Source organism: Acinonyx jubatus, chromosome E3, assembly GCF_027475565.1.
Source record: "Acinonyx jubatus isolate Ajub_Pintada_27869175 chromosome E3, VMU_Ajub_asm_v1.0, whole genome shotgun sequence".
NCBI lineage: Eukaryota > Metazoa > Chordata > Mammalia > Carnivora > Felidae > Acinonyx > Acinonyx jubatus.
In genome coordinates this window covers 37965238-37975693 of record NC_069398.1, presented here as the reverse complement: position 1 = coordinate 37975693, position 10456 = coordinate 37965238, and the positions used below count along the sequence as shown (strand labels likewise).

General features: G+C 56.5%; 1 long non-coding RNA gene across 1 annotated transcript; it reads left to right on the top strand.

The window, feature by feature from the left end:
• The first annotated feature begins 3180 nt into the window (after nucleotides 1–3180).
• On the top strand, nucleotides 3181–9498 carry LOC128313692 (uncharacterized). Its single transcript, XR_008294734.1, has 2 exons — nucleotides 3181–3679; nucleotides 8957–9498. It is a non-coding gene; the product is annotated as an uncharacterized LOC128313692 (long non-coding RNA).
• The last annotated feature ends 958 nt before the right edge of the window (nucleotides 9499–10456 follow it).

Here is a 10456-nt window from a genome sequence, read left to right as displayed (position 1 = left end):
GGATCGACTCTTCAGGGCCCGAGGTCCTGTGCTCTGTGAGGGACCCCCTCCCAGCCTTGTCCGCCAGTGGAGTTGGAAGCTGAGGCTGGAATTCAGGCCTTCGGTGTGGGGGAGAGGGGGTCCTGCCCCAGCAGACAGGATGCGAGGCCACGGAAGCATATCTGCTGCAGGGGTCTGTGGTGAATTGCATAGTGTTCCCCCCAAATTCGTGTCTACCCAGAGCCTGTGACCACAACCTTGTTTGAAATAGGGTCTTTGCAGATACAATTAGTTAAGGATTTCAAGATGAGAGCATCCTGGATCAGGGTGGTCCTTGTCTCCAGTGACTGCTGTCCTTCTAGGAAGGGGTGGCCACATAGAGACGCACAGAGAAGGGGCAGAAACACTGAGGCTGGACGGCAGCTCCAGGAGCTGGAAGAGGCAGGAAGGGGCCTCCGTGTTTTAGGGGAGCCCAGCCCTGCGACCCTTTGATTTCATCCTTTGGCCTCTGGGGCTGTGAGACATTACATCTCTGTTTTTAAAGCTGCGCGGCTTGTGGTGCTTTGTTGTGGTGGCCCCAGGACACTCACCAGGGTTGGGGAAAAAGAGTCTGGGCTTCCCCCACCCTGTGAAGGTCCTGGACTCGGGTCGGCGCCGGGTGTGGTTGGCCCATGTGTGCGGGGGACATAGCAGGATCTCAGTAACACGTGTGTCCTGCCTGTGGGACAGACACATGACTTCTGTTTGAGGGCCTGCCATCCACCTGAAGCCGCCTGCCGGCTGCGTTGAGGGAGGGAGCCTGGGGTTCATTTCCCACCACTGCTTTAACAAAGCACCGCAAGGGGTGCTTGGCTGGCTCAGTCTGTTAAGTGTCTGACTCTTGGTTTTGGCTCAGGTCATGAACTCATGGTTTCCTGAGTTCCAGCCCCAGGTTGGGCTCTGTGCTGACATCGAGGAGACTGCCTGGGATTCTCTCTCTCCCTCTCTCTCTCTCTCTGCCCCTCCTGTGCTCGCGCTGTCTCTTTCTCAGAAATACACTTTAAAAAGAAAAAAATCACCTCGAGCTCAGCCTCTTGAGGCTGCCAAACGTTCTCTCCCACAGTTCCAGAGGTCGAAGTGTAGCAAGGGTCTCCCTAGGATAAAATCAAGTTGTGGGCAGGACAGCATTCCTCCTTGGAGGCCTTGGGGAGACTCTGTTTGCTGCTCAGGCTGTTGGTGAAATTCTGTTCCTGGTGGGTGTAGGACTGAGGCCCGTTTTGCATGCTGGCGATCAGCTGAGGGCCACTCCCAGCTTCTGGAGCCCAGCCACTCCTTGGCTCCCGGCCCCTCCACCTTCTCCAAAGCCACAAACAGTGGGTAGGAGTCTTTCTCGTGCTCCTGATCTCCATGACCTGCCCGGGAAAGGTCAACGCTTTTAAGGACACTTGTGAGGACACATTGGGCTTGTCCAGATAACCCAGGATGATCTGCTCCTTGACTTAATCCCAGATGAAGAGTCTCCTTTGCCACATAAGGCACATATTCACAGGCTCTAGGGATTAGGATGCGGACACCTTGGGGGGCCATCATTCTACCAGTCGCAGACCCCAAAGCAATGACCCCAGGATCTGCCTTTGTTTGGGGGCCCCAAGGCGTCAGAGTCTGGGGGTGGCAGTGACCTCATTGCCTGTGCCTGTGGCACAGCCTGTGGCTGGCTGTTGCCACTTGTTGGGCTTTTCTCCATTTGGGGCCGAGTCACCTGCTGCTGTCTAGCAAGATGGCCCAGACTCTGCAGGCTTGGCTGCACCACACACCTGGGGGAGTCTCCACAGGTCCATGGGGCTATGGGTTTCTGCATAACAAGCTCTCGGGTAATTCCGCTGCCAGGCTGGGGGCTGCAGCCTTGCCCACCCTCAATGCTCCCCCAGCCACGCTCAGTGCTCCCCTCACCACCCCCACTGCTCCCTGGCCACCCTCGATGCTCCCTGACTGCCCCTAGTGCTCCCCAGCCGCCTCCCAGTGCTCCCCGGCTGCCCCCAGTACTCTCATGACCACCCGGGGTGCTCCCCTGCCACCCCTCAGTGCTTTCTGGCCACCCTCGGTGCTCCCCAGCCACCTCTTGGTGCTCCCCAGCTGCCCCTAGTGCTCCCCGGCTGCCCCTAATACTCCCCAGCCACCTCCCAGTGCTCCCTGGCTGCCCCCAGTGCTTCCCCGGCTACCCCTCAGTGCTTTCCGGCTGCCCGCAATGCTCCCCCAGCCAGCATAGTGCTCCCCCAGCCAGCATAGTGCTCTCAGCTGCCCCTAATGTTCCTTGGCCACCCCCAGTGCTCCCCAGATGGCCCCAGTGCTCCCCCGACCACCCACAGTGTTCCCCTGCTGCCCTTAGTGCTCCCCGGCCACCTAGCAGTGCTCCCGGCTGCCCCCAGTGCTTCCCCTGCCACCCCTCAGTGCTTTCTGGCCGCCCTCAATGCTCCCCCGGAAAGCATAATGCTCTCCAGCTGCCCCCAATGCTCCTCGGCCACCCTCTGGTGCTCCCCCAACCACCAGCAGTGCTCCCTGACCACCCGTAACGGTCCCCGGCTTCCGTCAGGGCTCCCTGGCAGCCCTCAGTCCTCCCCGGCCACCCCTAGTGCACCACCAGCCACCTGTGATGCTCCCCGACCGCCACTGAGTGCTCCCTGGTTGCCCCTAGTACTCCCTGGCCACCTCTCAATGCTTCCCAGCTGCCCCCAGTGCTTCCCCGGCCACCCCTCAATGCTTTCTGGCCGCCCTCAGTACTCCCTGGCCACCCCCGATGCTCCCCCAGCCACCCGCGGTGCTCCCCGGCTGACATCAATGCTCCCTGGCCGCCTCCAATGCTCCCCCAGCCAGCACAGAGAAGCAGGCTTGGCCCTCCTCTCAATACCAGGTCACGCTCCTCATTCGAGCCCCTTCACCCGCAGCCCTGGGGTGTGTGAGTCTCCTTCCCGAGGGCCGAGCACCCGCTCATTCCGTCTGGACGTGGGGCGGCCCCGCCCCGGACAGGGCTCCGCAGACGCTAGCACAGGGCTGTGCGTCCTCCCTCCAAAGAGTGGAAAGCAGGCGGCCTGGCAGGAGGCCCCTGGACAATAAGATCGCAGGGGGGCGGCGGCGGGCGAGCCAGGCAGCCGCCGTGCGAAGCCCCCTTCCCGTGGGCCCCGGGCGCAGAGACCCTGCGAGCCGCCCCCGGGCGGGGCTTCCTCGAGGTGAGCAAACCCGGAAGGGGAGGGGACGCTCCCGGGACTGCAGGAAACGGGCCTCGTGCCGGCCCACCCCTCGCTGGCTGTTCTCCAGGTCGTTCTGCTGGCCTGTCTCTCTCTCTCTCTCTCTCTCTCTCTCTCTCTCTCTCTCTCTCTCTCTCTCTCTCTCTCTCTCTCTCTCTCTCTCTCTCTCCCGCTCCCTCCCTCCCTCCCTCCCTCCCTCTCTTTTTCTCCCTCCTTCCCTCTCTCCCTCTCTCTGTCTCTCTGTCTCTGTTTGTCTCTCTGTCTCTGTCTCCTCCAGGGGAAGCCTGGCTGCAGCTCCCAGGGCTGGGCGGGTTGCCTCCTTCCAGCCTGAGACACGGGGGTGGGGGCAGCTGGCGTGGCCAACAGCACCTGGAGTTGGCGGTGGGGTGCTGACCAGGACGGCGTCACCGAGGCCGCGTGCCCGTCATCCCCGTGCGATGCAAGCCGTGTTTCTTGGCGGTCTTAATGGACTTCAAGAGGTGAGTGTAACCACTATTCCCATTTTACAGAAGAGAAGACGGAGGCTGTAAGGACCTCACTGAAGCCCTTGCTGCTGAGAAAAGCCCCCGCCGGGCCTTCAGCCCAGATCTGCCTGGTCTGGAGCTCAGACCCTTCCTCTCTCAGGATCCTGATGGGGTGTGTGGGGCCCAACGAGGCACCTCGGGATCCAGGAGGCAGAGGGTGGAGGCGGGGTCGCTGCAGCAAAGGTTTCCAGGAGGAGGTGGGAGCCGGGGCTTTTGCAGAAGTCGGACGGGGAAGGCTGGTCTCCAGAGAGGGTCCCGGGGCCGCTGGGGAGGCCTGGCCCACGGGGCCGACCGGCCCTAGGTGGGAATTCGCCTGTGCCCCCTCTTGCAATCATGTCCTGGGGTGGTTTGTGCGTCTGTCCCTGCCCCAGCTGAGGATACACCCGGAGAGAATGCTCGAGGCTCTAGAACCCCTTCTGCCCAGACTAGGGAAAAAATCAGAGCCACGTCGCACTCCTGAGAGGGGCAAGAAGCGGCAAGCCTGGCCAGAACCAGGGGTGGGCATATAAGTTGTAACCCACGGGCTCCTGGGGGTGCTCAGGCCGTTAAGTGCCCGGCTCTTGATTTCTGCTCAGGTCATGATCTCATGGTTTGTGAGTTTGAGTCCCGCGTGGGGCCCTGTGCTGGGTGTGGAGCCTGCTTGGGACTCTCTCTCTCTCTCTCTCTCTCTCTCTCTCTCTCTCTCTGCCCCTCCCCCACCCAGCTATTTTTCTCTCTCTCTCTAAAAAAACCAAAAAAACAAAAATCATAACCCAAGACCCTCTGGGTCACCTCCGCTCCTGGCTCCCTCTTGCTCCCTCCCCCTTCCCTCTGCTCTTTGGTTTTAATGGTCTCTTTCAGCTCCAGGTTCTGGTGACTTGGAATAAAAAAGAATGAGCAGATTTGTCAGCCTTCCTCTAAGCAGGGTGGTCACGCTCCCCAGGCTGCGAGAGGCCACCTTCAATCCGGGGGGCCAGGGCCGGGTCGGGGACAGGGTCACGTCCCCTGTCTGACGGGCCCCGTGGTCTGTGTCGAGGGTGCAGACGCAGAGGAGATTCAGCTGTACGCAGAGAGCACACGCAGGCAGGTCAGAGTCAGAAGGTTGGGAGGAGGAAGAGAGGCAGGGAGCCAGCCAAGGACACTTGCGGGTGACTGAGGATCGTCACAGGCACCCAGGGGCCCGGTGACTCATGAAGGCACACACACGCTCCAGCCTGACAGAGGCCCTCCTGCCTGCCCAGGACCGATGAGTACGCCCTGGCCGGGGTACTCTGAGGCCAGCACCCCATTCCCGTGGGCCCAGACGCCAAGCCAGGGTGACAGGGCCACCCCAGGTGTCTTTTTTTTAAGTTTATTTTTGAGAGAGAGCATGAGCAGGGGAGGGGCAGAGAGAGAGGGGGACACAGAATCAGAAGCAGGCTCCAGGCTCTGAGCTGTCACTATAGAGCCCGATGCGGGGCTCAAACTCATGAACCTTGAGATCATGACCTGAGCTGAAGTGGGACGCTTAACCGACTGAGCCACCCAGGCACCCCTGGGCCACCCCAAGGATCTTTAAACCACCACACCTGGGCATGTGGGTATCTGGCTGGATGGGAGTAGGTGAGAGGCTCACACCTGCCAGGACCAGGGTGTCGCTGGGGGTGCAGAGGACCGGGGACCCTGGTCTCCCCTCCCTCGCCACTTAGTCTCAGCGCAGCCATAGTTGCAGGGAGGAGGAGGGAGAGTGCGGAGAGTTTTTTTATTTAGTAAGTGAAGATACAGGATGCCCAGTTAAATTTGAATGTTGGATAAATCAATAATTCTTTCGCCTGAGCATGTCCTATGCTTATATTTAAGATGTATTGTTTATCTGAAATCTGAATTTAACTGTGCATCCTGTGTTATATCTGGCGACCCTGTGGGCAGGTCCAAAGCCCGAGAAGGCTGAGGAGTGGGTGCCCGAGGTGGGCGGTGAGGTGGTGGGAGGTACCCTGCACGCTGGGAGTCCAGGGCCTGAGGATGCTTTCTTGTCTCGTTGGACTTCCCTTACAAAACACGTGCTCAAGGATAGCAAGAGTTTTAAGACAGTGACAGAAGAGTGTCAGGCCAAGTGTGGGGTCCTTCCGAGAGGAGGCGCTCTGTGGTGCCATTGCAAAGGGCCACACCCATGAAGCTAGCCTTGGGTATGTCCCCCGATATGTATATTAGAAGTTAAACTTGAGAGGGGCGCCTGGGTGGCTCCGTTGGTTGAGCATCTGAATTCAGCTCAGGTCATGATCTCACAGTTCATGGGTTCGACCCCTGCATCGGGCTCCTTGCTATCGGCACAGAGCCTGCTTCAGACCCTCGGTCCCCCTCTCTCTCTGCCCCTTCCCTGCTGTTCTCTCTCTTTCTGTCTTTCTCAAAAATATAAATAAAACGGGCGCCTGGGTGGCTCAGTCAGTTAAGTGTCCGACATTAGCTCAGGTCATGATTTCACGGTTCATGGGTTCGAGCCCCGCGTCAGGCTCTGTGCTGACACCTAGAGTTTGCAGCCTGCTTCACATTCTGTGTCTCCCTCTCTCTCTCCCCCTCCCTTGCTTGCGCTCTGTCTCTCTCTCTCAAAAATAAACGTTTAAAAAAATTTAAAAAAAAACATAAAAAAAGAAATTAAACTTGAGAAAATTTAAAATATTTATTAACTGATTTAAAAATAATAATAAAAAATTAAAAAACAAATAAAAATAACAATAATAAATCCCTTAGCTGTTAACTACAAGTAACATGTTTTTATGAAAAATAATTTTATTTCAAAAAAAGAATTTTATTAAAAAAAACCCCACCGGAATTAGCAAGATCTGCTTTTACATTTTTGCAAGTCTTTTTACTATTTGGCTTCACAGAAGATTCCGGAAGACAGCTGGATTCGCATATCTGCCGTTGCATGCACCCATTTAAAGTGGCCACTGCCACATTCAATTTTAGAACGTTTTCATCGCCCCCAAAAGAAGTCTCATACCCAGTAGTGATCACACCCCACTCCCTGCTTCCTGGCCCCTGGAGACCACTGGCCTACTTCCTGTCTTTCTGGATTTGCTTATTCCAGACATTTGATATGAGTGGAATCATACAATAGGTGGCCTTTTGTGACTGGCTTCTGTCACTGAAGGTGATGTTCTCAAGGTTCATCCACGCTGTGGGTGTGTCTGTGCCCCCTTCCTTTTGATTTTATTTTATTTTTTTATTATTTTTTTAATGTTTATTTACTTTTGAGACAGAGCATGAACAGGGGAGGGGAGACCCAGAAACCAAAGCAGGCTCTAGGATCTGAGCTGTCAGCACAGAGCCCGACGCGGGGCTTGAACCCACAAACCGTGAGATCATGACCTGAGCCGAAGTCCGACGCTCAACCGACTGGGCCACCCAGATGCCCCCATTTGCTCATTTTTAAAATGCATTGTCTGTTTTTTTTTTTAAATTGTAATAGCTTTTTATAAAGTCTAGATATGAGCCTCTTACTGGACGTATGATGTATAAATATGTTCTCCAGGCTGGGGGGCTGCCTCACAAGTCGGGTACTCAAATGTCAAGAAGTGGAGGAGAGAAGCTCCAGCTGGAATGTTCTTCTGGGAGCGCCAGCGTGCAGGGGGGAGTCTAAACCCCGAGACCGTTCTCCCTCGCCCGGGGGTGATGGCTGAGGATGGGACAGAGAAGCCTTGGGGTCCCCCAACATTTAGAGTCAGGGGCCGGAGGGGGAGCCAGCCTTGGGACGGGGAAGCTGTGGCTGCTGGCACAGGAGGGCAGCCAGGAGAGGATGCTGTTCTGGAGCCCAAGTGAAGGACGTCTTTGTGGGCAGGGGTCATCCGCTGTGCTGAGTGCGCTCATCCACTCGCCTTACCTCGCGCGGCGACCTGGTCTGTGGTGGGGGCTGTCCTGCGTGCTGCTGCTAACACCCCTTTCCGCTTGCGACAACCAAAGATGTCCAGACATCGTGGAGCATCCCACAGCAGGACAAATCACCCCAGCTGAGAACCCCCGCGTCGGGTGCGTTTAGGGACAGGGAGGCCTGTCTTAGCCACCTCCTGTGAAAGGCCTGAGAAAATTGAAACTTAAAAGCTTAAGTTACGGGAAACTGAAACCTAACCAAGCTTAACCAGCTTGTTCCGCTTCTGTACAATTGCTTGGCGCGCCCATGTATTCCTGATCAATCATTATTGCCTGGCACATCCGTATATTCTTGATCAACCATTGTTACTTGGCACATCCATGTATTCCTGATCAATCATTGTGATACCTGTACCCCCGGTTGTGGTCTGACCTAAAGGCAGGAACCAATCGAATACTGTTAAGTGACCAATCGCAGCTCTGTAACTGTGGAAAATTCCTGATTTCCCCATGACTTGTTTGTACCTGTCTATAAAAGGGGTGTAAAAACCTCTCTCAGGGCCTCTTGGCGTCACCGGCAACGGGGGCGCAGAGGTCCAGGTTCGAACCTGCAATAAATGACCCTTGCTGCTTAGCTTTGACTCTGGACTCTGGTGGTTCGTTTTTGGGGGTCTCTTAGACTCTGGGCGTTTCACCTGTTCACGGTGGATGCTCAACACCCGATACTGGACAGATGACACCAGTCGCGGCTTACCAGTGACGTGGACTAATGGCCCAGCCACGCAGGGCCACGGCAGTTGCACTTGGGAACAGAGTGAGCCCGCCGGGGCTGTGGGCGGCAGGCTTTGTGGTAGCAAGACGGCAAGGTGCTCCCTTCCTGTGGGAGCACCTGACGGGCCCATGTGAACAATCTCGTGGGCTGACAAGGGACCTGAAGCCCGCTGTTCAGGGCCGAGCAGGTGCTGTGCTCCGTCTGACAAGGACGAGCCTCTCCGTGGGAGCTGGAGGGAGGCCTCCAGCTTGGTCGCTCGAGGCCCCCTGGTTTCAGGTGTCAAGGCAGGATGTCACATCGGGTCTTAATTCTAGGCCTTCCACTGAAGGCCCCTGGGCTCCTGCATGGCAGGGGCCGAAGCCGTCCCATGGCCGGTCACTGGGGAAGGCCCGGCGTCGCCAGCAGGGTCAGTGTGTGAACACGGCTGTGACTGCTTCCCTTGAGATGCCCGTGGCCTGGAGCTCGGTGGGACCGTTCCTCCCCACTCCCCACTCCTACGCGCTTCGGTCGACTTCCTTTTCTATGTTGTATTCACCTGTGCAAATGTTTGCGTGCCCAGCTCCTGGGGTGGAGCTGCGTTTTGGAGGAGAGAGGCTCTCGCTCTCACTGCTTGTTTAATTCTTTTCCTCTCCTAGGGACACTCAGCGTCTATTTACTCCTGCACGCACGCACAGGTCCTGTCTGAGGGGCGATTAAGAAAGCTTTGCCTTTCTGCCCTGGAAGTGAACCTGCAGCGAAAGGTGATTCACCGGAAAAGAGTGAGTGTGCATGTTGTCTGCTCCTGGTAGGAGTCAGCGCTGGGAGGACCGTGCGGGTTCCGGCGTCTGTCCCTCCGGCTCGGATCGCAGGCTGCAGGCAGCGCGTCCGTTTTCGAAGTAGATGGACGGGCAGAAAATCAGTGTTTTGCTCTGCTGACAAAGACACCCCTGATAGCTCAAAGGCAGGAGACCATAAAATACCACAGAAACACGATTCACGACGGAGGTGAAGCTTCGAGCGACCTCTGGGGGTGCCCCCCGCCCCCCTATCCCAGGAGTGCGGTGGCTGAGATGCGGGAGAGCAGAGTTTTTTCTTGGTTTTTTTTTTTTTAACGTTTGAAAACTTTTTATTATGAAAAAATCGTAGACTTAAGAAGCGTCCCGGAGATGGGGCGCCTGGGTGGCTCAGTCAGTTAAGCGGCCGACTTCGGCTCAGGTCATGATCTCGCGGTCCGTGGGTTCGAGCCCCGCGGCGGGCTCTGTGCTGACAGCTCGCAGCCTGGAGCCTGCTTCGGATTCCGTGTCTCCCCCTCTCGCTCTGCCCCTCCCCCACTCACGTTCTGTCTCTCTCTTTCTCAAAAATAAATAAACATTAAAAAAAATTAAAACTTTCGCCCCTACTCTTGGCATTTGTTGGTGCATGGAGCGTTTGGTTTGAGTTCCAGAAGCTCTATGAACAGCCTTCCCTCCCCTCCTCTGCAGAATCAAACTCAGGCTGCCAATAGCCTTGAGGCAAAGTCCTTGTAAAGTCCGCTGCGAGTTAGCGGACCCAGGGAAACTGTCACTACGCGTGTCACACATCAAGGTGACACAATTACGTGAGCGGCTCCAAGAAGCTGTTCTGTCCACATATTCCTGTGACAGAAATGACCCAGGGGCTCTGCTCGTGTCTTAGGTTCTGGTTGCACATGTGACTTTTAGGGTTCGATCAGAAGTCACCCGTGTCTTCAAGCCCACATCGCTGCCACCAGCATGTCACTTCTGTCAAGAGGCGTGTATGCAATTAATACACACACGGGAAACTAATTATAACAAACACATCAGGTATCAGCAGCAGAGCACAAATCCGGCCTCCCATTGACTGATGCCAATCATCTTGGACACACACGCCCTCAGCCCTGGTTTTACACCTTCGGGACTGTTCTACTTTGTGTCGGTCTGTCACTTTGCGAGTGTGCTCACCGCGGGCTCCGCTTGGCGATGCACCTGGGGTATGTGTGCACAGAATCGCGAGGGTGTTTCTCGCTGCCAATAGTCTCGCTGCTTTGTTCCGACTCTTCTCTGGTACGCGACGGAAAGCGTACGAGAAAAGAATAAAGAAGTAAGACCCGAAAGGCCGAGCCGGGAGATTAACTGATGGGGGTCACGGGGGCAGCC